Source organism: Oxyura jamaicensis, chromosome 14 (assembly GCF_011077185.1).
Source record: "Oxyura jamaicensis isolate SHBP4307 breed ruddy duck chromosome 14, BPBGC_Ojam_1.0, whole genome shotgun sequence".
Lineage (NCBI taxonomy): Eukaryota > Metazoa > Chordata > Aves > Anseriformes > Anatidae > Oxyura > Oxyura jamaicensis.
This window is the reverse complement of record NC_048906.1, coordinates 10,203,233-10,230,347: the sequence shown is the minus strand read 5'-3', so window position 1 is coordinate 10,230,347 and position 27,115 is coordinate 10,203,233. Positions and strand designations below refer to the sequence as shown.

Below are 27,115 nucleotides of genomic sequence, written 5' to 3'. Positions count from 1 at the left end.
TTATTTTATTTTATTTTATTTTATTTTATTTTATTTTATTTTATTTTATTTTATTGTGGTGGATCAAAATTAGAGTGGATTGGGGTGAATTGGGGCCTTCTGGGGAAGGGCTGTTGCTGTTCTTTCTATCGGGGTCTCTCTGCATGTCACCAGATAGTACTTGTGACCTTAGTCAAGGTTTGGCATGAAACTCCTCTGTTTCTCAAAGTGCACAGTGCTAATTTGGATACTAAATGTTCAAAATAGTTTATTGTGATCATGCACAGGCTTTTTAACAATTATTATTGTACAAGATTGCTATAGATGAAACGTCTTCCCCATGCTACGTGCAAATGATTGCCACTCTGCTATTGTCACTAAGAAGAGAGATGATAAAAGCTCTGTCTGAAGCTGTGGATGTTCTGACAATATTTCAAAATATATTTGGGGTTTCTTAATGGTATATGCATATACTCTGAAAAGGAATAGGATTTCTGTCCGTTTTTTGGGTACATGTGGCTTTCTCAGCTACGTCAGATAAAGATTGTTACTAAATGCTCAGTCTGCAGCGTGATTACTATTTGTTTGGTAGAAGAAGCTGGACTGATCTTTTCGGACTTGATCCTATGCCTTGAGCTCTTACAGTTTGGTCCACAAAAGTTTTCTCATTTATTCCAGCAGAAGATCAAAGACTATAGTGCATGGTTGTAGAAATATTTTGTAATTATCCTGGTTACAAATGCTAAATACTAAGTAGAAACCTAAGCTTTACCAAGACCAAAGGGCTTGTGTGAGAGTACCAGTGAATGGTCCCAGCAGAGTTCTGTCCCCTTGCAGATGTAGCTCTAGGAGTAGCTGTCGTATGGGTGGTTACACTCACGTTTGATGACTTTACTGTACCTGTACTGAGTCACTATATACAAGAAAAACAAGCCCTACTCCTAAAATCAGAGTTTTGTTCTTACCAGCTGTTAACTTGGAGCACATTTTCAGCTCGTGTCAGTGAGCTGCAGTAACAGTGGAATCTCTGTTGCTTTCGGGCCAGAGCCACGTTTGATCACAGGCATTCAGGAATATTTACACCCACTTGTAATCCTGTGGAGGGTATTTAACCTTACTATTAAAGACCACTAATTAACATTAATTAGTGTTTAGGTTTTACCTTCACAGGAGGTATATCCCATGCAGTCATTAACTGAGTACCTGCTTTTGAACTAAATGTTCTGGATGTTGCCCATCTGGATACCTACCTGGGCAATCTGCTCTAAGGAACCTGCTTTGGCAGGGGGGTTGGACCCAGTGATCTCTTGAGGTCCCTTCCAACCCCTACAATTCTGTGATTCTGTGATTCTGTAAATGATTCAAAAGTACTGAAAATGTTTGTAACCAGTGATTTATTTTGTTTTAATTGAACTATTTCAGAACTCTAAAATACAGCATACAGGCCAGACAACCTTAGAAATGTTATCAGAAAAATGCGAGGGTTTTAGCTTGGTATTGAAAGTCAGTTTAGTACCCTTTTCACTTTTTTAAAGCGGTAGTGTGGTGTTTACTTTTGAAAAGTGAACATCACCTCCTGAAATCTGAGTAAATTCTAGAAATACATGTAGAATAGGATATGTCATAAAGTAGATAACAATATGTTGCGACTAAATATGTATATGTCTGTGTGGTTGTGTATACACACCTGGTGGTTGTTTGCTACAGAAGGCCACCCTACAGCATCCGCATATATATATGTATAAATCCCCACAAGTCTGCTAGAGCTTGGTAGCCCCTGCAAGGAGTGCCACCTTCTATAGTTGCACCAGCTGATGTGGATGCATAACAGAGTCCCTAACCTCAAGACAAGCACTTATTTCAGGGAATTAATTCACTCAGGTTGTTGCACACTACCAATCACCTAACAAGAAAGCAATTTGCATAGCCCTCTTCAGACTATAACTGCATCCAGCCCTGAAAATACGATTTTGGCCTTTGGTTTCTCTCATCTGGATTCAGAATGGTACAGAGCTTTACTTTAGCTAGTGATAAGCTCAGGATGGTTTATATTTCCTTTTGGGGCTAGTGAGGAAGCCTTACTGAATCCACTTAAAACATTAGATGTTAATTAAAGTTTAGCCTCTCTAGTGGAAGCCCTTCAGCTCCATCCCAGACAAACCAGCGGTATGAACATCCTGCAGGTGTGCCAGAGACTTACATACCAAAAAGTTCTTGGAGAAATTCCCCACTTCAGCCCATGCTGTCTGCTCAGGATGAGCCCCAGAATTTGTCAGACTTGCAGACTCTGCACCCAGCGAGCCTCCAAGCTCAGACTCAATGCCTTCAATCAGAGTTTTCTGGGTATTTGCATGCTTGAGCGTGCCAGGAGGACAGGGAAGCCACCAGCTGTGCCTGGGCACGCAGCCTGCAGGGAAGCTTCCAGATGTCAGGAAGAAAGTCAGATGGACAGGAGGCAGAGCACAGTAACACCTCAGCAGCTCCAGACCTGCTGTTTTCAGAGCAGCACAGACTTAGCTAACATGCAGCACTGGCTGTAGCCATCCTGAGAGAAGGCTCCAGGACTCTGTACTTCCAAAATTCATGAAAAACTCTGCATTTTGCAGAGGCAAAGAGTGCACAAAGCAAAACAGCTGAATTTCACACTGGTCTACACCAAAATGTCCTCAAGCACATAGTATAGCAACGGCTAACTTGGACTGCCAGAGCTCTGTGATATTTTCATTTGTAATCTTTAATTCAGCGTACTACAAAGCTGGGCTTCAGGTAACGATGACACTTCAGGTGGACCGGGTATTGATTTTGGTAAACTACTTTCCCCCCTCCTGGTAGGAAAAATATAGGTTTCCAGATAATATAGTGGCTGCCAAAACATTTGTCACCTGTACACTAAATCAGAATTGTAAACATCTGTGAAAGGTAATACACTGTGTACCTTTCCGTGGTGATTTTTCACATATCTTTGTAATTCAGACATAAACGAAGATGACTGTGGTACATAACTGTAACAAGTGCCTTTAAGTACATTATAAAGTGTCGCCATGGCAACATCCTTCTGCTCATCGTATTTATAGTGAGAAAAAGAAAACAAGCAAAAATAATATTAACCCTGAAACCTTTCTGAAATCTAGAGGTTGAATGAGTATCCAAAGTCAGGGTTCTTCTTTTTTAGTGATGTGTAAAGAGCCTTGAACACGTTACCAGCAAAGTAGTAACTGAAGGTAGGAGTGGAATGTTTTCTTTTGATTTCACTTTATATGAAAATACCAAATACCTAGTTTTTGGTTGAGTCACTGTGACTAGATGCAACTTGCTTGCAGTAGAGTAAAGTTGGAAAAAGGATGGCACGATTGCTCAGCTCTTTGGGGACAAACCATGCCAGGCATGACAAAGGAGCAGCCACAGAAGGCCGGAGGAGCAGCACTTGGGAAGCTCCCGCTCAGACATCCTCCTCTCCCCTGGACTCTGGCATTGTGTTTATCCTGACTCCGAACTGATTGGCATCCTTCTTGTCAGGGCTCAAAGGAGTGGCAGTGTTTTCTCTGTTCTCTTGTTTTCACATTTCTTCAAGGTCTTTTGAAAGCCTGGAAGGCCCAGGTAAACTTGAAGGAATTGCGTAGAAGTGTGACAGGGCGCCCTGCTGGATAACTGCACATGAAGTGCTCCTCTTAGCATCACCTACGGGGCTACAGATGAAGAATCTTCCAGATAACAGGCTGCAAAATAACTATGGATCCCAGCAGTTATATCCGTTCTTTCATTCTCTCTGTGCATCTCCCCATAGTCTCCACAGCCCCGTGTTATAGGAACACTTTCTTCAAGCAATGTGAAAGAGGAGTGCAGGCTCAGCAAAAGGCTCAGCTAAAGCTCAAGGCAACCGTAGTGTCTCAGGCCACCAACAAGGAAAATGGGCAGATTCTAAGGTAGCTCATACAAATTCCTTGCAACTATGGATGTCTGTGGGTGGCCTGAATATCTAAACAAATCGTACCACTTTGTTACTTAGGTATTGGTACCAGGTCTAAAATTTAACCACCTACTTTAGAAATTATTGGACTTCTTTCACTCTAGTTCATTCCCATTCATCTAACTATTTTAGAACAAGTTCTTTGTTTATATTCAATATAAATAGGGAAGGAAAGGAAACTAAGGGGAAATAAAAAGAGATTCTGAATTAAACCCAAAAAATCCAACTATTTTTAATCCTTCATGAATTTTTCATTACTACTTCCCACAAAACACCTCCTGCCTTCTCCAAATGTTCTAAAAAGTGCTGCCATGTTTGGTAGATAAAAGCAGGATAAAATAATTGTATTAAGCAAAATTCCTTCCTTTTTTTCTCAAACGACTGCTATATAGTGATTTTTCACCCGATGTCTTCTGCAGTACGAATAAGTTCTTTAACTGTCAAGAGGGTGAAAGCTGTTAGCTGCGCTTACAGACCTGTAAGGGAGCTTGAGCACAGGGACAAACTTAAGAGGCCCTTTTGCTCATTTACACAGAGAATTACAGAACAGAAGTTCATTCTCTTCTTTCTGTTCCTGTTTTTAAAGGAAAAACTGTAGTTCTGGCACCAAAACAAGGAGGAGATGCTCTGTCTTTATGCTGTGTCCATTGATGTTCTAGCCACAGCAACCTCAGTAAGTTGGAGAGGGGAAGGGTTTGGAGGAGAGGCCGCCAGACCTGCCAGGAGAGATGGCACTCTGCGTCTCTCAGGCTGGAAGAAAAAGCTGTCTGAAATCTAGCAGGGGTGGAATTTGCTAAACATTACATTTAGAGCTGATCAAAAACTTGTCCAAGTTCGGCTCCCTTTCTTCTACAGATATTTTCCCATACAAAATCAGGTTGGATGACAAGCAGGCATGACCACACAGGTCACCTGGGCGTGAGGACCAGCTTTATCAGATAAATTCCTCAGGTTGCTGGGCTGCTTTTAGACCTTTCTCCTGCTTCAGGATTGAATGCACAAAGTGGTGAGCCACTAGCTTTTCCCCTCATTTAGGTCCTGGCAAAAGAAAGAGGCAGGCAAAGCAGTGAGCAGGAGACAGAAGCCACAGTAGTTTATTTTGGAAATACTGAGTAATACTTATCAAATCTGTTCGTGTGGGAGCAGCATGTATTGACCTTGATCAGCGATCCAAACTGACTGTGTCAGGCGTTGGACAGAGATGGCCTTACCAAGGAACAGCGAGTGAAAAACGACACCCTCCTTTAATGCTCACTCTGCTCTTCGTGCAGGGCCCTGGTATATCCGAAATGAAGCCCTTGCTGAGGGTGGCTTGCCCTTGACTACTAAAAGCTGAAACCTTGAGCTGCCTAATACCGTGACACAGGGAACAGTAAGGGAGGAAATGTTTTTGTTCCGAGTGTGTTCTAGGCTATAGAGAAAGTGCATATTTTGCCACTCCGGTGCCCACAGTGATCAGCAAAGCTTAATTGTTTGCTTAAGCAGCCTTTGGAGCAGTGAGAGCTAACAGAGCTATAAATTGGCAGGGCTGGCCAATGCAGTTGAACAGCAAAAAGACTTTCAAAGAGAGGGTTTTGCTCCCAAGTGCTTATTGTCAGCTCTTTGAGTTAAACAGATTTTAACAACCCAAACAAAAACTCCACAGGGGAGCTTTTTACAAACAGAAAACAAAGGAGCAGGGCTCCAACTACATCAAAGCTTCCAGGCCTTCCTAACCTCTGGTGGCAGCTTGTTTCATCCAAGGCCCCTAACTCAATGCTAATGTCAGTTTTCCCGCCCACCAGTGAACCATTTCTGGGATTTTCCTGATCTAGCTTTTAGCTGACTTCAGAGAAGAAACAGGCTTGCTTTAGGCAAAGCTACAACCATCCATCTGTCTTATGGAACCGTGGTTGCCCCCACAAAAGGTGTGTGAATGCTGAGCTGCCATGAAGCTGCAAAGCCTCAGGTGCGAGGGGACGTGGTCACATTGAACCCACCCTGTTCAGGTTTCCTTTGCTGTGCCAGCCGCCTTCTCTTGTGTAGGCTGGGAGGATCACAGGCAGGTTTGGGTTGGTATCCCTGTAGCTTATCACACAGTCCAAAGATAAAATGCTACAGTTCATTTTTGTCTTTTTTTCACTTCCTCAGCCCAGTGTAAGTATGTGTCAGTAATAAGAGACTGCAAATTATAAAAACTTCATGGTAATGAAATTCTGAGCACATTTAAGAGAGAAGTTAATTTCAGTGTTTTTGTTGTTGTTGTTGTTGTTGTTGTTTTTGTTTTTAAATGCAGTTTTGTTCAGAATATGATGACATTTAATGCTGCAGTTAAAGGGGGATGTTCATGAATTAATGACAGAGCAGGATGCAGCCCCAGCAGAACAAGCAGCTGGACCAGCTCCTGGCTGCTTCCCTGTGATGTGACACAGCAGGGTACATGCTGCTCTGGTAAGTCCGTACCTGATGGACAGAATGCACTGGCTGCTAAAAAGTAGGAAAGGAAGATTTGGGAAGAGAGCAGAAATGAAATATGTTGATGAATACATTGTAGGTACAGTTGAATTTCAGTTGCATGAAACCCATTGGCAGTGGCAAAATGTTTTTGCAAGGCAGGGGGAAGTTGCATAGAAGACATATAAGCATTTAGACTTTCCCACAGACAGCACTGGTACCTAACTGTGCCCACATAACATGTAGTTTTGAATAAAAGAATAAAAGTAATTGTAAATATTCAAAAAAATTGCTTAAAGCCCCCACAAAAGATTCTTTTTCATGCAGTTTTTAAGAGAGATCTCTGGATCTCTCTAAAAGAAGCAGTCTTTCTCTCTCCAAGAAACAGTCATATTTTTCATGTTTCACTAAAGTCACTGTTCTCTAGTCCTCTTACTTGTAGGGCCTCTACAGACAATATTTTGCTACCTTTAGTGAACTAGGAAGTTGTGAAGACCTCACCCTTTCTTTGGTCTTCTCTATACCTCCAGGTTTCCTAAGCCAAGTAGGTGATTGCGTAATCCTGAACAGTAGTACAGGCTTAAAAATATCTTTTCACCTAGGATCATCCTCCTTTTCATTGTGTCTGTGTAGGCTGAAGAATTCTGCCTTTGCCATTGTATGTAAAAGATTTATTTCTGTCATCAACCGGAACATGCCATATATACAGACTCCTCTTGAGACCTCCATGCCTGGTTACATTTTTAGCAATATCTCACAGACTGCAAAATACTGACATGTCAACCAGATGCTTATTGTATTAAAAGAAAATATTTTTGATCCTGTCACATTAAAAGTTGAAGGTGAGGGCTCCAGATGCCTCTGAGTACCTCATTTTCCTTCCCTTTGTACCATCATAAAGAATCTGGTCGAATTAAATATTTCTTTCTTGTTAGGGGGGTGGATGGGAGCGAGCGCAAGTGCAAACGTTCATTTTTTCCACTAGATCAAATCCTCTTTAATTGTGTGAAAATTGACAGTTGTCACAATTGTGAGAAATCATTTTCAGTGGATAAATGTCGTGAAAGAAAAGCGTAAACTTCTGTGACGGTGATTACAGGGCAGCATGGAAAGGATGAAGTTACTCATGCCGCCTCATACAGAGAGCTTCTTGCAGCCTCGCACAGCCTCTCACACAAGTCTCTCCCCAGGGCTGCTGTCAGAGAGCCAGGTGGCAATGTCTGGGGGGACCGGGCTAGGCTAGACCAGCCATCCCAGCCTCACCCCGCAGATGCACTCAGCAGAAATGGGACTGGCTTTTTTGAAGCTCATTGCTACAATTTTGCTCTCAGTGTAGCTAGGCAGTAATCACAAATTGCAAGAGGAATTTTAAATATCATATAATTCCTCTTACTTCTACTAGTCCTGTATTTTATGTTTGTGTACTCTTTTTTTTTGTAATAAAGAATGAGTTGCTCTGACTCTGAAGAGCATAGGTCCAGTCTGAGTTTCAGTGTATATTGTTTGTGCTCCCAACAATTTTGCTCCCAGTTTATTTTTCTGTGCTGCAATAGCAGAAGAGAAAAAAGATGCAGGCATGTTCAATTTAAGATATCTGTAAAGCTTCGTGTGCCACACCTGTGGGAAACATGCCTTCTGCTAGGTGGTACAGGGTTTCAAGTGCCAATGAAGTGGTTTTCAGCTGGACACAGGGGAATAGCAGTGCCACCAGGGAAAGTATTTGACAGGCTTTCTCTAGCCTACTGTTCTGGCCAGCCTTATTGAAATGTTGAGTTCAAAATGCAGGAAATGCAGAGAGGGCATTCCCAAGAGAACAGGCACAAAAAGTCCATTTTGTGTTAGGCAGTTTAACAGTTTAGCTCATTTAGCTCAACAAAAGAAGGCTGAGAGGAGATGTGATTGCTCTTGGAAAACCTATCTGCAAAGTAAATAGCACAGAGGAAGAGAGACAGCACAGAAAAATGGCTGTTTGTAAACTGGCCACAGCTAAAATGGAAGCAGGTTTCTAACTTGCAGAGAGGTTAGGTTGTGGAACAACCTAGAAGAGCATCAGAGGTGAAAGGGGGTTTGGGTGGACATCTGAATACAGAAGGCCATGCAGTAAGCAGTCACCAACTCAACCCCTTTGTTGCAGTCTCGCCTTGCTGTAAAAGCATGTCAACTCCATGGTTACAACTGGGTATTGACCACAGTAAAATTTTAATAGAATGGCTTGTACACTTGGATTTGAAATTTATTCATTCTAAAATTGAAGCAATTAGAAAGAAGTTTCTCACTTTGTTCTCTGAACGGCAAGTGTTGGATTAGAAGTGCATGTCCCGTCTTTTAGACAGAAGAGAACGTAAGGTGGTCAGAACATAAAAATTGGCACTAAAGAATCTGATTTTATGAAAGATATAAGGGGAACGTGTTCATGATTTAAATTTCTAGCTTAGACTTTAAACCTGTGAAGAGGGATGTAAGAAAATGTCTGGAAAAGCTGCAGTGGTTACAGTACCATAATTCTATAGGAAATATTTTCCACTATATTAACAAAGTATATTTTTCCTTGCAATATGGACGTTTCACTACCTGTTTTTTCTCAGTCATCAAGATATGCACACAGTGTAAGCTCTGAATGAAATGTGTGATTAGAGACCCTTTAAGATATGTATTTCACTTCAGAAACAGAACAGTCAAACACTGATAATAAGGTATATACCCCCTTCAGTATTGTGTCTGAGAAATGTGCTATTTCTAGTGTGTCTATTTCTAGTGCTACCAGAGAGAGAAACTCTTGTAGTTTCACTCATCAAAAAACTTTTGAGTGTTAATAATGAAGGCATAGTAGTAAAAATATCCCAAACTAAAGGCAGATTGAAATGCCATGACAAACACTGAAGCCTTTTGATGTCACTGCCTATTTGCTGTGGTAAAGTATCAAATATACTGTTAAAACTACATGTAGAAACACTTCAAAATTACCAAAATTGTGAGTTTAAAATTTTCAAGTGCCAACATTTACAATTGTCCGTGTAGCAGCACTTGTATTTTTCAGTTGTACCCATGTTCTTAATCTCTAGGCAGTGTCCTTTTCTGCAGGAGCCTTGCTTCTTACCGTGCCAAGGGCAGACAGCTCTGCTAAAAAGCTGCCCAGCACCTCCCGATACACTTCTTATGCGGTGTGTGGCACTGGCCTTATTTGTTTCTCCCTGTTCAAACCATCTCAGAAGAGAAATAGTTCCCTCACAGACTTTTCTGTCTCATTTATCACTACTGTCGCTAAGGGCTTCACAATGACTAATTAATTTAACTTCACAAACTCTTGCGAGATAAGGGATGGCATTTAATTGAGGCACAGAGAGATGAAGGTCAAAAGTATCTCCTCACTTGGAGGTGCAGTTCTGAGGTGTTCTGAGCATGGTGTTTAGAACAATAAAGCTTTTTATGTTCAAATTACAAATCATTATTCATCTCAGTTGCAATAAATAGTGCTCAGCATTTCTGTCAATCAGGATGTAAGCTCAGGACAGACACCTATAAAATAAGAAATGAGAAAATGACAGATGCAGAGCTATAATGTGAGGCAGCATTTAACATTCAGGACATGTTTTCTTTTCCTGCAGCTCCTGTCTCATTGTCAAAGATCACCTCCTCCAAGCCCAAGAATGGTCTGCTGTGATGAGCAGGAAATCAAGGAAAGGCAGCAGGAAGCCTGCATGGATGAACAAGGAGCTCCTGACTAAGCTCAGCCATAAAGGGAATGCATACAAGACACGGGAGGAGAAACAGGTAACCCAGGAGGAAAACAGAGGCACTGGCCAAGCTTGGAGGCATGGGCCTCGGAATGCCAGCACCCACCAAGAATTGAATCTGAGGAGGGTCATGAAGGGCAAAGAGAAATGCTTCCACAAGTACCTCAGCAGGAAAAGGAGGACCAGGGAAAATGTGAGCTGACTGCTGAATATGGCCAGGATCCCAGTGGCAAAAGGACACAGGAAAAACCTTCTGTACTCAATTTCCTCTTTGCCTCAGTCTTTACTGGTAAGATTGGCCTTTGGGAATCCCATATTCCTGAGACACATTTCCTGGGAAAGTATGGAGCAGGGAAGAGGAACCCTTGGTGGAAGAGTATCAGGTTAGGGAGCATTTAAACAAACTGGACATACGCAAGCCCATGCAATCTGACATGCTGTACCCACAAGTGCCAAGGGAGCCAGCTGATACCATTGCAAGGCCACTGTCCTTTACGTTTGAAAGGCTGGGGTGATCAGTTTACTGAAGATTGGAAGAAAGCAAACATCACTTTCTCTTTGATAAGGAAGATCAAGGGAACTACAGGACTCATCACAATCCATGAGAAGGTAATGAAGAAAGTCGCCCTGGAAACCGCTTCCAAGGTTTGGTCTGTTCCTCTGGAACTTTACCCAGTTCTGTTCTATCTCTATCAGCTCACTTTTCAAGACCTGTTTTCACCTATCTCTGTCATTCCCCTATCTGCAGACCTTGCTGGTCAGTGTAATGTCTTTTCCGTCCTCCTTCTTCAAGCTGTCTTTCCCCTTCCAAGAAGCTGTCTCCCAAATCAGTTTCCTTCCCTCTGGTTCTCACTTCTCCCCATCCCTGTTGCCTCTTCCTGTGCCCTTGTGCCACCTATTTGCTGAGACAGACTAAATGTTTCTAAATTGCTGAACTGCTCCTTCTGAAACTTTCTCTAGCTAAAAAATAGTAGCCTGAAGGGGACAGCACAGAAAATGCAACTCACATGGTTGAAGTTCCTCAGTGCTTTAAGAAACTGAAAATACGATCTTACAAAGCAAAATGTTAAGCAATCTCAATAAGAGACAGGCCTACTAACATGCAATAGCGTTATCTTTTTAAAAATGTCCAGGATTCCTAAATACTGTCCCAAACAGAATCACATCTGATGTCCATTATAGCACAAAACAGCTTGCATGCTAACCGTCTATAAAAACATCTGATAAAAAGTATCTTTTTTTTCAGAAAACCTTGAAAATGCATAATGAATATGTCAGGTATTTGAAGACTTAAACTATATTTATCATTACTCTTCTGCAATTTTAATAACCAAAGTATTGAAAACCAAAATATGCAAACAAGTACTGCCCAAAAGTTATTAAAATAGAGTGGCACTTAGCCTGCAGAAACAAGCACAGCCTCCACTGATTTGGTGCATAGTTTCTGGAGGCCACTATTTGGAGCTTATGTCTGCAGCTGTGGAGTTGTGTTATCAGTCTGTTGGTGTGAAGAAAATTAACCACCAACCTAAAGAACACAAATTCCTCTATTGACATTTTTAAAGAATGTTTGTGAAATCAATAAATGAGTTCAAGAAAAATTGTAAAACCACAATAATTTTGTGAAAAGAAGAAAGTAAATTTATAGTTTAAATTATTTCCATGGTATGATTCACATATATACACATATATAAGTAATAAATCCTGTGTTGGTAGCAAAAGATGATTTTTAGGATGTTGTTCAATAGTTGACAAGGATGAAGTCAACTGAAATGTATTTTTAACCAGAGGATAAATCCTGTTTGAAGGCTTTATGAAGGAACCTTATAAATTTAGACCAAAAGCATGAATTTATTTTATTCTCTGGACCTCAGTTTGGCTTTTGATCACAGGAAAGCTGGTGTAAATCTGGAATACCTCCTTTGAAACCAGCTAGGGTTTTCAGAAAGTATCCAAGAGCAGAATTTAACCCAGGGGCCCAAAGCCAGCTTTACTGAGCAGGAGACATTTGGTCTGGCTGTAGGGGGGAGAGGCTGTGGCAGCTGGCCAGCCTTTCTCCTCAAGAAGTGATGTCAGGCTCATCAGCAGATCCCTTTGGGCATCCAACATCATGGGAAATAGCCAGAGTCTCTTCTGAATGGCAACTGTTAGGGACAGCCAGCTGGCACCTCCTTCCGAAGGCTCAGGGGAGATGGCCACCACCTAGAGGTGCCTTACTAGTGGTTGGCCTCTTGTTTCAGGGCTGCCATGACTTGCTCTCAGTCCTCAGTGTTTTTGTGACAGAATTTAATTTATGACCACCAGAAGTGTAACAAGAAAGGGAAAAGATGAAAAATATTATGCTAAATGCAACCAGCCATATACTTGAAAATGTAAACATCAAACTATTCCCTAGATATGTAATTACAGGCAGCTTCAAAGAGCAAAAGGCACATTTTCAGCAAATACATCATATTTTGTGTGTGCTGCCTTTACTTGAAGGACAGTCTGCTTTCCACAGGAGCACAGCAAACTGTTTTTAAAGAGATCATCAACCAGAGTTTGTGGCTGATCACTTGGAGCTCTCATGAGACATACAGAGTCATGACATGGAAAGGAAAAGGAAAATACAAAAGCAAATGTTGCACATCCCCAGCATGTTCCTCTTTCCTTCCCAAGCCCCCAAAGGATGGTCTGCCAAGCCATGCTCTGGGGTGGTGGGACCCAGGAGGAGCTATCCTCTGACACATTCCCACTTCCCAGCTCTGTGAAATGAGTGCTGGAAAAAACATCAGGAGGAATCCTTCTGCTCCTGCTCCAGGCTGTCAGTGCCATACAGGGAGCTAGAATATCTGTGCTGGATGGCTGATTTAATAGCACCAACTGGTAATAAATGCCCTTAACAGCCTCCCACCCCACTGCTGCCGTCACCCCCTGGGAGCTGCACTGGGCTGCTGTAAATGTCTCCGCCTTTGGCCTCTGCTCTGAATTAGGTCACGAAGTCCTGGCTCTGGAGAGACACACATGTGAGCCCTGGCCCCGTGAGCTCCCTGGTCTCCCTCCATGATCTTGGTCTACACTGCCAGTACCAGCTGATATTCATTCCTGCACTAGAACGTTCCTCTTCACATGGTGCAGATTTAACTGAGGTATCCATTGCTCCTTCTGGGCACCACGAGTGGTGTGGGGCATGCCTTCTGCATGCAAGCTCCAGTACTGGCAGCAGGAAATTCCCTTGCAAACCCTGCCTTACCTGCCTCCGTCTAATGGCCTTAATCCTCTCCCTTTGGAAGGGAAAGGCTGTCTGTGCATTGGGCTGCTAGGGCTTTTGTCATCATGTAAAACATCATATCTGTTGCTAAAACCTCAAGTTTGTTGGCACTGCCAGTCTGATCTAAAGGCTTCTGCACTCACTGGCTTTCCAGGCAGTGGCTTTTAGAGGAGATCCTGGTAATCAAAATTTACAGTTCCACTTCATGCAGGACTTCTAAGAGGACAGAATCTTTTAGGCAACTTGAAGATAAACAGAAATAAACAATATTTTTCTACTGATCAGATGGCATCAGTACATTTTTTTTTTAAATGCCTTCCTATGCAAGAGAGAGAACACATGTAAGTAAGCCTTTCACAGAACTCTACACCTTCTAGTCCCTAGCACTTAAATAGAAAACCGTGAAGTGTGACCAGACCCAACCCAAATCATCTTAGACATGTGGAAAGGTGGTCGCCTCAGTCATGAGGAGTAAAGGATAATGCGTGTGTCCTGGTAAGGAACAGGTGAAAAGGAGAAAGCCGAGGCACCCAGACCAGGGAAGGCCTTTGTGCTCAGGTCAGGCTGATCCCTCCACAACTTAGGGCTAGGGGTTGTCAGCAGCAATTGAAGAAGACAACATTTTTAACATTCTGAAATACTTCTGTTTGTGGTAGTAGCAGCCCGTGTGTTTTTCAGAGCTCTGGTAGAGGCAAAGCATGCAGGAAAGCAATGGCTGTTTTACAGTCCCCAACACTTCGCTGCCTTGGGCAACTGCCTCCATTGGCTGTTCCATGTGAGAGCCACCTAAAAGCAAGCACTAATGAAAAAGTTTCCAGAATCCAGGCAATTTTATATTTGTTTTATCTTCTAAAACACTTTTCACATCAAATAAAAAAGCCCAAGAAGATCAATGCTGCCTAAGACCCGAAACATCTGACTTGCGTGTTCTTTTTAACAACTTTCCCATTCTGAAACTTGTTAGCCTGTTTGTGGGGAATAGCAGTTACTTGTTAGCTTTTTTGTTCCCCTTGTTCCTTCTTCTGCTGGTATTCTTTGTACTAACTAAAAAGGTACCTTGGTCAAAAGATTTGGTGGAGATTCTTTGTGGAAGGAAAGAAAAATGTTATAGTTCAAATTTATGAATTAAGGGATTTCTTACTTAACTTTTTTCCCTTCCATTTATTTAAGAAAAAAGTTTGAAAAAGTAAAAAAACACTTTCAGGAATAATAATAATAATAAAAACATCTGGTAGCAAAAAGATGAGCTGAGACAATTCTCATTTGCATTCTAGAATACATCTTTGGACAGCCCAGAGAATCAGACGAAGCCTGAGGATGCCTCTGTGAGTAATTTAAACTCATGTTAAAATCTCTCTGGTCTGCGGCAGACCATTTTACCTCTGGCAAGTAGTTCCTGGTGTCCTACTTCCTAAATATGCATGTTTTGCATTTATTATCTGCAGCCCTCAGTGATGATGTTTGTTTCAGAACGAGTGTGGGGATTTATGTGGCTGCATTTGATTTGTCTGGTGCTTGAAAGCCGAGGGAGTAACTTAAAGCAGAGAAACTATTTTCTTGGATTGTGAACAGGAAAAAAAATCAAACCATTCCTTACGTGTTAGGAAGATCCTCAGTCATTTCGCTTTAACAGGCTTTCATTTAGCAAATGTAGCTTGACAAGAATCAAATCCTCAGCATAATGTAGCACTGCTCTCTTTTGAATATTTGTTTCCATTAAGTGACTCGCTGAGAGAAACTATATTTTCTTCCACTTCTTGTGAGCAATAGTAGAGCAGCATCAACATTTCACATTTCTGATAAGGGAATCAGACTATTTTTTATTACCCCAAGACATTAGTTGTACAAATGACCTAAGGGCAAGTGTTACTAGCAGCTAGAATTAGTAACTACAAATAAACTGCAGGGCTGAAAGGCAGAAAATTGTAGAGGTGGTGAATGATTATCCTAATGGTATGTAAGAGAATTCACTGCTAGCCATATTAAAAATTCATCTTGCTGAAACATAGATTTAAAAAAAAAAAAAAATCAGCATAAATTACCGTAATGTATATATAATAGTTGGCTAAAGTGCTCTGTTTTACAAAAGTATTGTCACTAAACATAATGTAAGAAATACAACAATGAAAGAACACAAAATACTTAAGGCAACACAAGAACATACGGAGTTCTTCATACAACATGCTTTGCATACAACTTGGCATACCTGTGATTTCTACATAATATTTATTGGCTACTTAGCAATTTTTATTGACTGGGGGATCAGCTGGTTATTCCCCAGCAGCTGGAGGGCTAACACTCATCAACTGATTGGTGAGCTGGAAAACGGAGCCTCATTCTTTCCCAATACCATGCTGATTTTAATAGCCAGAGTCCCTTCTATGAGAAGCCAGCGAAGAAATATTTCAAAGCAATTGTTTTACAGAATCACAGAATTTTCTAGGTTGGAAGAGACCTCAAGATCATCAAGTCCAACCTCTGACCTAACACTAACAGTCCCCACTAAACCATATCCCTAAGCTCTACATCTAAACGTCTTTTAAAGACCTCCAGGGATAGTGACTCCACGACTTCCCTGGGCAGCCCGTTCCAATGTCTAACAACCCTTTCGGTAAAGAAGTTCTTCCTAACATCCAACCTAAAACTCCCCTGGCGCAACTTAAGCCCATTCCCCCTCGTCCTGTCACCAGGCACGTGGGAGAACAGACCAACCCCCACCTCGCTACAGCCTCCCTTTAGGTACCTGTAGAGAGTGATAAGGTCACCCCTGAGCCTCCTTTTCTCCAGGCTGAACAAGCCCAGCTCCCTCAGCCGCCCCTCATAAGCCTTGTTCTCCAGGCCCCTCACCAGCTTCGTAGCCCTTCTCTGGACTCGCTCAAGCACCTCCATGTCCTTCTTGTAGCGAGGGGCCCAAAACTGAACACAGCACTCGAGGTGCAGCCTCACCAGAGCTGGTACAGGGGGATGATCACCTCCCTGGCCCTGCTGGCCACACTGTTTCTTATACAGGCCAGGATGCTGTTGGCCTTCTTGGCCACCTGAGCACACTGCTGGCTCATATTCAGCTGACTATCAACCATCACTCCCAGGTCCTTCTCTGCCTGGCAGCTCTCCAACCACTCATCTCCCAGCCTGTAGCTCTACTTGGGGTTATTGCGCCCCAGGTGCAGGACCCGGCACTTGGCTTTGTTGAACTTACTTGTCAGGTTTTTCTGCTTTTCTGAATGCTCAAGAGTGAAGGCTTAACTCTTCTCCAAGGCTGCATTCAAAGCCCCCTGCAGTCACTACAGTGACTCCCGTTGTCTGTAACAGGCCACAGACGAGGGCCCACATGCGTAGCGTTGAGCTGGGGATGCCAAACCCGTTGCTACAAGGGCAGCTGAGGGGACACTACTCATACAGACACACTTCCTTGCATCCACTTAGGAAGGGTACAGTGTGTGCTTCCTAAGTGCCCAGACAACTCTCCTATCTACTTTATCTTGCAGATTAGTGGAGGTCAAACGATGTTCTGATACGGGGCTGAGGAGCTGCAGAGCTCTGTCGGGGCTGCAGGTGCTCCTGGTTCCTACCCAGAGCACCATGCTAGGAAAGGTCGGAGGTGTTGCCCAACCCCAGCCCTTCCTATGCCCTGCTGATAAAGCAAATACATTTCTTTACCAAACTGTAGATTAACACCAACCTGTAGATCAATAGTTTGATGAAAACTGTGGTTCATATTATTAAAACTAGTTGTTTGTGCTCCTGCTTTACATTCTTCCACTGCATTTGCATTATAGTGCTCCCTAGTACTTAAAAAAGCCACAGGAGATAAGATATATACATCTCTTATTACGGTAAAAAGGCAAAGAAACATGTAGCAAAACTTTTTGCATATCTATTAATTCCCAGGATCTTTGAAATTTCAGTAAAATTAGAGTGAGCCTAATGGTATTTTGATCTCATTGATGCCTACAGATTTCATTATCCTCCCATTGAGGGAGGATTGGCTGAGTCTAATTTATGATCATGGCCCCACCTGTCTGCTGGGTGGGTAACGGTGGAAGGATGAGTCCTTCCTGGTGGATCTGGGTGGATGGCTGGAAAGGTTTCCTCAGCCTGTAGCAGTTTCTGAATGCAGAGTCAGAAGCAGCTATCAAAATTCATCTCTGGCAGGGTATGTTCTTGTGGTTGTTCTTCCTTCCATGCTGTAGAACTGTAGGACCTAGGCTGGGGCACAGCTTTTGGCTCCAAGTGGCTTCTGAAATTTGTGCTTATATTTAGCTCTTCTGAAAATTCAAGGGAGTTATTTATTTATCTTGAAGACACTGTAAATGTGCTATTAATATATAGAAAATCACAGTTTGGTGAGGGACTGTTATCAGCACTTGCTCAAGACCAGTCAGGTCTCCTAGGAAAGGTGCAGCAAAGTGGATATATGCTCCAAAGGGGGAGGAGAGGTGAAAGGGGGAGTTTTCAAACCAATTAAATACAGTAAACTAGCCCCAGTCTGGAGTATGCTATTGCAAGAATTAAGTGCGCTTATAGTTTCTTTAAAGTCTAGGTCTAAGTTATTGTTATTATGATGTTACTTAAACCCTCTTAACATTTAAAACGTATGCGTTCTAAGCAAGCGTTTCAGAGTTCCATATGTTGCTTGCTGCTCCATGGAAACATTTTGGATTTGCTGTATGGGCAATTTCTGTTTGCAATTTTAATAGTATGGGAGAAATACAGATCAGCGGAGTACAGAGGAGTATCATGAATTAAAACTGCATTAAAAATTCAAAACCTCAAAGGGCAATATCTATTGCTTAATAAAACAAAGCAGCAAAACAATGATTAAAGTAATGATTGATCTTGTTTAACTTCAAAAATCTAATTCCTAAGGATTTTTTTTTTTGGGTGGGGGGGGGAGGGAAGCAATAAGCACACAGCCAATGAAATTACTTTCTATGGCACCTGTGGTATTGATTTCTATTGATCAGTCAAAATGGTGAAAGACTAGTCAAGGAATCTGTTGCAGTCTTCCCAAACTTCTGTATAGTAGTTAATCTGCCAGCTCCAGTGTATGCTCTGAAGTTATGTCTTTTCATGTATGGTCTTCAATTGTCAAGCTGTACTAATGCTCTGTTTTCTAATACTCATCTTCATTTTGTTTCTTAAATTGCAAGACATTTAGTAAGCAGATGACTCCCTCTCACCTATCATAGGATTTATCTCACTAAAGTTATAAATTAACTCTCAAGTGAAGTGTAAGGAGGTGTAATAGGGAATTTTCCAGACTTTTTTTTTTTTTTTTTTTTTTTTTTAACAATTAAGTTACTTAAGTAAAAGAAATACTTGAGAAAAGATCCTTTGCATTTTTATTTATGTAAATGGTGGGGATGAGTATGTTTGGAATTAAATCCTTTAAGGATACTGTGCTGGATAAACATGCTTCTCCAAAGAAATTCAATGAGGCACCTTTTGAGTATTAGTCAGCTGTGGACAGCGTTACTTTCACTATTTCTGATTAATGTGCCATTGCATCCCGGTAAGATTAACGAACTGTGAAGGATATGTGGATGCTGTCTCTTCATTTCAAAGTAAGAGTGTGCAGAATTTAAATACACATAGCATTTAGATGGCCTGTTCTGTCAAGATCTGATTGACTGTGTCTGCCTCTATAAAGCCTGGCTGGTTTTGTCTGGTTGGTTTATAGGTGGTTTTGGAACTTCCAGCTTTTAGACACTAGCCATGTTTGCAAAGAGCAGCCACTAGCTAGTATTTCAATAAGCAATGAAAACTTGGGCTGGATGAGCTGACTACATCTGCATCAGGTACTAGATAATGGTATAAAGTTTTATAGATGCTTTTAAATCCGATTTCTCTGAGTTGCTATAAAACATGAGTAAATCAGAAAAGGAAAATAGAAAAGGCTGTAGCTGCATTGAGGTCTCTTACATTACAAATAAAATATAAGTGGTCATGAACAAATGGTGAGTTTAATACAATTTCCAATTTTATTTTCAATTTGTAAACTTTGGCTTATTTTTTTTTGTTGTGTTGGGATGGAGTTTGCCCTTGAAGTCTTCTTTAGTGCTATCTCCAGTAATTACTGTCAAACCTTTGTCAACCATAGAGAATTAAATTCAGTGACTAGGAAACAATTCTAACAATTGTTTCTAATGCTTCAGGTGACAGAATGTTATATCCCTACTGATTTTGACATAGTGCATGCAAATACTAACACACAGTTAAAAGAAACTAATAAGAATTCATTGTAGAACCCTTAATTAACATTTTTTATTTTAAAAAAAAAAAAACCTCTTCTGTTGCGTTCATTTTCACTGTAATACCTTAATCTCTCAATTTAGACCTACCTTACATGATGAAGTATTTAAGCTGGAAGAGACTGAAGTGTGACTACGAGCCTTGAGACTGAAATTAAAAATGCTCGTTTTTACGATCCATTATAGAAAATTGACCAATAAGCAAAACACTGCTCATTTCTTTAATATTAATTGTTCTACTTGAGTTGAAGACTAACATCACTGGCTGATTTTTAAACAAGTGGTAATGTTGGGGAGGGAAACATGTCCATACTTGGTGCTAGATACTACTTTTCATTGCAGTTTTAGTAGAAGGATTGCAACCTCTGTGACTTACTCAATCATTCAACCTAAGCTGGAGGCTGTGGTTTGCATATTGGTGTATGTCTGTTATTGCAGTATGGGAAAACAATTTCAAACACTTCCCTGCATCAATGAACTTTGGCCCTCAGATCTGTTAAATCCAGCACTTTCCCAAAGGTGCAGAATAAACATCTGGGCAAATCTAATCTCTGCCAGTTCTGGCAGATTCACTCTACTGGAGTGATGCGGTTGATCAAGTAGAGCAAAAACAGAAGGAGAAAGACAGCTGTAATCAGGAGGAAAAGTTTTCCTCATTTGTCAGTGCCTAAAGCTCTAGCAATCAATTCAATATATCTAAAATTGTTTTGTATTTAAGTGTCTTTAGAACTTTCAGCTGCATATCATGATCGTCAACCAGAAATTACCAAGCACGGCTCATGGTCATGGTGCACAATAATAATGGCAAAGAGCCTTCAGACTAAAAAATAAATAAAACTGTAAATCCCTTTCCTTAACAATGAACAATATGTAACCATGGAGTCAGTGACATACAGTTTTTGAAAGTCAGAGGAAAAACCTGTAAGTTCTTCTGAGTTATCTTGGAGTTAGCAGTGGTTGCACCTCCAGGTTAGCTCTCTGTGTAGTGGTGTCAGGGTCCTCAGAGCAAGTGCTTTCTCTGCTCAAAAATCTGAAAGGAGGAATGAGTCTGCCTGATAGCAGGCTTTGTTTTTGAGGATATTATGACAGACTTAAAAATTATTTAACTTTTCATTAACTTTGTGGAAATCCTGATGTTAATGAGATCTGTTGTCAAATTAGAAATATGCCAACTTTGCACAGTCTTAGGCATGTTTGTCAGAACAGGTCTAATCCTGTCTCTTTTCCCTCAGCCTGGTGGAACCCCTGGGCCTGTTTCTTGCTGTCAGCTTCAACTTATTTAGGAAAACAGCATCTATGTCCCTTGGGTCATGTATATGAGTGAGACAACGGGTGGTTCAGAGGTAGATAGAGCCCGGTAAACTATTGCACTTGACACAAACTTGCTACGTGCAAATTTTCTCTAAGTTTTTCTATTCAAATATAGCATAAATAGCTCCCAAAAGCCATCATATAAAGTCTGGATCTTAAAAAATAATAATAAAAAAAAAATCTGGCTGGGTTTTTAGGCAAAGCGGGAAGTCTAATCCAGTGGCAATGCTCACACCACGGGGTACAGCTTTGGAGTAGTATGAGAAATCCCAAATGGTTCTGCCTTTAAAAAAAAAAAAAAAAAGTCAGCTTTCTCTTCTACGTCTGTCCCACATTATGTTCTTTGTTATTGTCTGTGAATCACCAAACATCCTTTGTGACGTTTATATGGTATAGTTATAAATAACTCCAGCACTCGCATGTTAAACAGAAGGTGATTTACAAAGTGCTGCTCGATCTGACAGCTGCTACTACAATATAGCCAGAATAGATTACTTGCAAGTTTATTTCAATTATAGATAGGCCTACAGTGAAATACTATATTTACCTGTTTTGTACAGGGACTGAATAATAGTGGCAAACAATAGCAGGAGCTAAAAAATAGAGTGCTGGCCTTCATATAAGTCACTTGTTTTCAAGTATCAGTTTTCCACCTGGCTGTTCTTAACAGGTTTGTGATCAAGTGAATCCTCTTACAGAATTGGTTAGACATCTATTTGAAATGCACAGAATATCCACAAAGACCCACTTAAAATATGATGAACTGAGGTCCAGCTTTCCCAGAAAGAAAATTGCCCATCAGTCTGGGGCCAGTGATGGTACTCAAGTACTAATACCAGCAGGTTTTTTCTCTGTGGGAAAAACTGTACCCACTAACAAGAAAAACTCTACTTTCATCCTTCAGATGCTTCTTTTTTGATGCCATGAGTCACATCTATGGAAACAAACAATGAAATAAATCCAATTTGTGTAATTCAGTACTTTAGAACCTGCCTCATGGAAACAAGGAACTGTCCACAGACCCTGTCTTCTGGATTAAACAGGTCAATTGGAAGACCAGGGCTCGCTGGTGGGCTTCTCCCAGTCAAGAAGACAACTTCTGAAAATACTAATTAGGATAATTCTCATGCAAGCCTTATAAAGACCCTTACATCACCCTAATAATTCAAATACTGCCAGAACAGAAATGTTACATGGTAGAGATCCTAACTCTGATCTTGTATAGTGTCAGTTATTAGACTAATCTTGAACAGTCTTTGATTTTTGGATCTCTAGAAGATCCATACTTACTGTAAATATGGGAATCTTTGTGGTGGTGAGGAGGAAGGTGCATTGTTCGTTCATGAATATGTAATTGTAAAAACCTAGCAGAGTAATAGGTATGCCAAAAATAATAATGAAAGACAACTTCAATATACTCACTGTAATACCTTGCGCTCTGGGTTTCCTAAAATAGGTTACTGCAGAGAATCTCTGGTTCAATTCTAAATGGTAAACATCAATAGAAGGTGCTTCACTCTTCTGAGGTAATGCGACCTTCTAACCAAAATCATACATAGTAGTTTTGTGTGTCAAATCTTCAAAAGGAAGGCAGAAAGCATGTATAGTTTTAAGGCAAAAGGTTTTTTTGTGTTTTTTTTTTTTTTTTTCTTTGAATCTCATTCCTAAGTGGTGCCAGACTTCAGTGCTGCTGTTAATCAGCTGTGCAGTGAACCCTGGGCCTTGTATGAAAAGCCTGCAAGTGAAAAATCTTTGGGTGGATTGGGAAACTGTAAGGAAGAGAAGTCTCCAACCTTTAACAGAAATATACTACCTTGTGTTAACGCAGCTTCTGATAATATATTACCAATTTGTTGTTCTTTTTATTTTTTGAATCAAACTATGTTTAAAACGTTCCACATACAAATTATCTCTGTAGATCTTCATATATTGAAAGTATGCGTTATTTCAAGCTCAGGAAGACCTAGTGTTTTTACTGAGAATGGAAAAAGGGCACTATTTTCACTGTCCCTGAAATTTGGGTGAATTTTGTCATGAAATAAGACTTTCATCTTTATAACATAGCAAGATTATATATATTCTGTATTCAAACTTGAAGCTATAGTAAATTGATTGCAATAGCTTGAGCTTCTGTATTAACGTTTGTATAGAGAGACTTTCAGTTTCATTAGTCTCTAAACATCGCTGCATCCCGCCAGGGACATCTTATCTGATGCCCTCTGCTGCTTTGTAGGACTGGACAGTATAAATTACCCTCTGACCAAATGTAGATACAGATGGAATCAATTAATTACTGCTTGCCTGCTCTGAGAATGATCATCAATGCAATATAGCTGAGCAATACTAATCTCTAGTAACCATCTGGAACCATTAAGGCAAACTATCTCTCCTTGCCCAGGGGAGGCAAGACTTTTGGAAGCCCTTGAGGGCTGTGGCCTTTCTCAGTTGCATACAATCACAACGAGCTGACAACAAAAGAGCCAGAACCAGGTCTCCAGCAGAGCTTGCGTTACTTATCTGTGTTGTGATGAGCAGAATGGGATTTTGTGGTAGAGCATAACTGCTCAACTTAGGTGACAGCAATTCTAGGATTAGCAGAAGAAACAAAGATCTGGTTAAAAACCTAGGCATGATCCTGGAGGGATTTAAGAGGACCAAATTTGTGTTGAATATCACCAGATGGGTGCAAAAGCTGCTTATTTTTTTTTCTAATTCCAGCTTTGACTTGTAAAAAATATCACTTAGTATTGCACTTTCTAATTAAACCCCTGGGTTTCTTAGGACCCAAACTGGATTTCATATGGCAGAGATGGTAGTTACAAGCCCATCCAAATCCTGGCATCCAAGTCTCCCCAAATGAGGGGAATGCATGTCAATGCAAATTACTCGGAATTGAAGTCTTACTGCGTGATTTTGAGGGTGCTGTGCTCATAGCTTATAGCCCAGTTTTTGTTTTTCTCTCATATGCTCCCACCACAGTAACTCACCTTCTTTTCCTTCACACCTCCATGGCAGGAGAGCTTGAAATAAAGTGGCAATGTGAGAATTTAGTACCCCAGATACTTGTCTTAACATCCTGGCTTTACTCTTTCCATGCCCTGTTACTGACATTAAATTCCCAGGCTTGGACCAGGAACTGTACTGTGTATTCAGTATATCTAGACCGCAAAAAAAAGATTTTTTTTCCAAATGAAGGCTTTCTTAATCACTTTCAAAACACTGTAAAAATATGAGGGGAGGTCCCATAAATTACTCCAATTCTACCTCAAATGCATGTGAAAGCGCATTAGGATAGCATTGTAGCAGGAGTTTAAATCTCCAGTACTCCTCTGGATTTACATGTCTGTACCAAGCAGGTCAGGCCCCTGGGAAGAGATAACAGATTTGAAGATGACTTGAAGACCCTTTTTAAAACTGAGAAAGAACAAGCTAAAGAAGGGTGTCACAGAGCTGACTGAATGATTTTGAAATTGTGAAAGGATGGATAGGTAAGTTGTGCTGAGATCACAAAGAGCCAAAAAACAGTGGCTTCTCAATGCCTTTTCTGCAGACTAGCAGCTCTGTGCCATAATTTTCCATGTTAGGAACTCCTTGGGAGCAGCTGTTGCCCACAAGTACTGCTTTCTACAGCTGTGTCTTTTTACGTAGCAGCCCTAAGCAGTGTTATCTAAACCTAACCGCTTTCTATGTAGATGACTGCCTTACAGTCTGTACTTAGCAAGCGGAGTACTGACCTGTCAGGTATATTTGGGTTTTGGACACCTTTATAAATCAAGGACAGGCTCTTGCTACACCACGCTCATTTTTTTGCATACCCTTAACATAAGGGAATAAGTATGGTCTCATCAACAGCAAGGCAGCTTGACAGGCAAAATGCTGCTCTGTTCTAGTCACAAAACATCCTCCTTTTATTTCCATCCTGTGCTCCTCAGTGACAGTCAAACAGCTGGTTTTGTTCTTACAGTCAAGCACTGCTTACCAGTCAAGAGGAAAGGAGATAGAAGGATCTTCCACAAAATGAAGGGCGAATAGCAACGTGCTGTCTGTAACGGTGTCAATGGGAACAAATCTATTTTTTTATTAAACAAAAGGGCTGATAGGTTTATCTGGTTAAATTAGTGTGTATTTGAAGAAAAAAAAAAATTCACTGATGCAAAGCCCAGGTTTTTATGCACTCACTAGTAACCAAAATGGCACCAGATTCTCTCCATGTGAGAGATTAATCTTGAGCTTCTTGGTATGGGGCAGTATTTTCCAGATGGTTATTGCACAGAGACATGGGGATGTACCTTACCATGCCACACCCTGGAAACTGGAGAACAAGCAGGAGATACCTGCCTGCAGCTCTGTGCACTAAAAGCTGAGGAAGTTCCCCCAGTAGAAGTGATGTTCTGTGGTGTGGTAACAGTCAGTTACCAGTGCAATCCCACTGTGAAAATGTCACGTATAATACTCCCAAGATGAGGGCTAACCAGCCCTCGTTGCTCTCTGGGTAATCAAAAGCATGGAGTTCAGACTGCTCTCATGCACTCTTGCTTATGTAAATCCCTTTCAAGCTAACAGAAGTTGCATGTTCATGTAAACTTGAGCACAGGGACATGTAGGCTTCTTAAAAATGTTCCTGGAAGGTTTTCTCCTGGGAGTCACAGGAAATTGCAGTGAATTTCCATTCCTAGTCTTGATGCAAATACTTGCAAGCCTTTTGTTTCTTGTTTTCATGAGAGTTGTAATTATTTATTTTTAAAACTGTAGCTGTTTGCAGTCAGGTAGATAAGTGCTTTCCTTTCAGCAGAAACACTGCCTCTGCTATCTAACTGGTGATCAGGTCAGATCCAGAGCCTGAATGCATCTCCAATGAGATCTCCAATGAGTATGAACTTTCTCTGGAAGCTGTAGTTAAAAGCATTTTATATCTTTTAAATCCACTTAAACCTTCTCTTCGTGTAAAGCCAAATTCTTATCTCTAATATTGAGCAAGTTTAAAACAAGTAGCATTCCCTTAAAAGGTTGTTTTTTTACTTTAAAAACTTTACTCACATTCCTGTAGGTTCTTGGAAAGTCTAGTAACTTCGTAGTATTGAATGCTTCAATGTGAAACTATCCTTATCTCCTTATTTGCTTGCAGGATCAGTGTCTTATTTTTGGTACTAGATGATTTGTTTTTACCTGGAGAACTTAATACAGAAGACCTCAAAACTGTATTGTTGTCTTGACAATGACCATCAACTTAAAAGGACTGTTTTGTTTGTTACAGCTCCTGGCCACTTCCCTGACACCAGTCTCTCTGTGCAGAAACAGGAATTGTCTGTCTCAAAAGAGAAGGGGCAGAGGTAGGATCTGTTCTATTTCATAGGTGGAAAATGGATAAGTCCTTCTTAGCCAAAGATTTCTTGTTTAGCTCTACGTTGAACAAAGTGCTTTGAACACGTAGCTAACATGAAGTGTTTGAGTCAGGCTGTTGGAACCAAAGTAACTATGAAAAAAATGCGGCAAATGTACATCTCCTTTACAAAATCTGTCTAAAGAATTATTCTATTCTAATATTTCACTGTTTGGAAATCGAATTTGAAGACAATTTGAACATCTGATTCAAAGAATCAGAACTTCATATGCCCATTTCAGTGTTTGAAATGTAAAGCCCTGAAGAAGGGGAAAGATCCATGTTTGTCTATGAGAATTATAAACTGTGACAAAAGTGTAACAAAAGCAAGTGAACCTTTATCAACCCCATTTAGCTGATTTACCTCCTTTCCCTGGAAGGAGATGCTTCTAGCTCTGAGACACCACTATAGCTGCTTAGTATGCAGGCTACTGCTGTTGGTGGGCATGGTTAGTGTTGATTTATATTATATCAATAAAATATGTGAAAAAGAGCAAGACCCATTCACAAAGGGATTGGAAACTACAGGAAGTCGTACAAGGTCAGGTAGAATCTCCCACCTCATACTTAGCTTTTGTTTCATTTTACATATGGTATCTTTAATAAATAATTTTTTTTTAAAAAGTAAAAAAGGTTCCCTTCTATTTTAACATGTCAAAAAGGGAAGCGTGTGTGGCAGGAATTTGCTGTCACAGACAATGGTGCCTGGAGTACACGGTTTCTTGGCTAGAGCTGGTTTATGTCTGGCCAGTTCATGTTGCCTGCAGCGAAAGGTTTCAACTCTGTCTAAACCCACCTTTAGAAATT

The 27,115-nt window shown here is 40.8% G+C and overlaps 1 protein-coding gene and 1 long non-coding RNA gene across 4 annotated transcripts in view; one reads left to right on the top strand and one right to left on the bottom strand.

Annotated features, from left to right (window-relative positions):
* LOC118174319 overlaps positions 1-27,115 on the top strand; it is a 304,126-nt gene that overhangs the window by 231,552 nt on the left and 45,459 nt on the right. Inside the window, exons 10-14 of one of the 2 annotated variants that reach the window (XR_004754614.1) lie at positions 6,232-6,376; positions 9,985-10,402; positions 14,638-14,688; positions 17,321-17,392; positions 26,183-26,258. This is a non-coding gene — a long non-coding RNA (uncharacterized LOC118174319). Of the gene's footprint in view, positions 1-6,231; positions 6,377-9,984; positions 10,723-14,637; positions 14,689-17,320; positions 17,393-26,182; positions 26,259-27,115 lie in introns of both variants that reach the window. The other variant, XR_004754615.1, reaches the window with a different exon arrangement.
* SHISA9 (shisa family member 9) overlaps positions 1-27,115 on the bottom strand; it is a 182,995-nt gene that overhangs the window by 112,059 nt on the left and 43,821 nt on the right. The window lies entirely within an intron of this gene.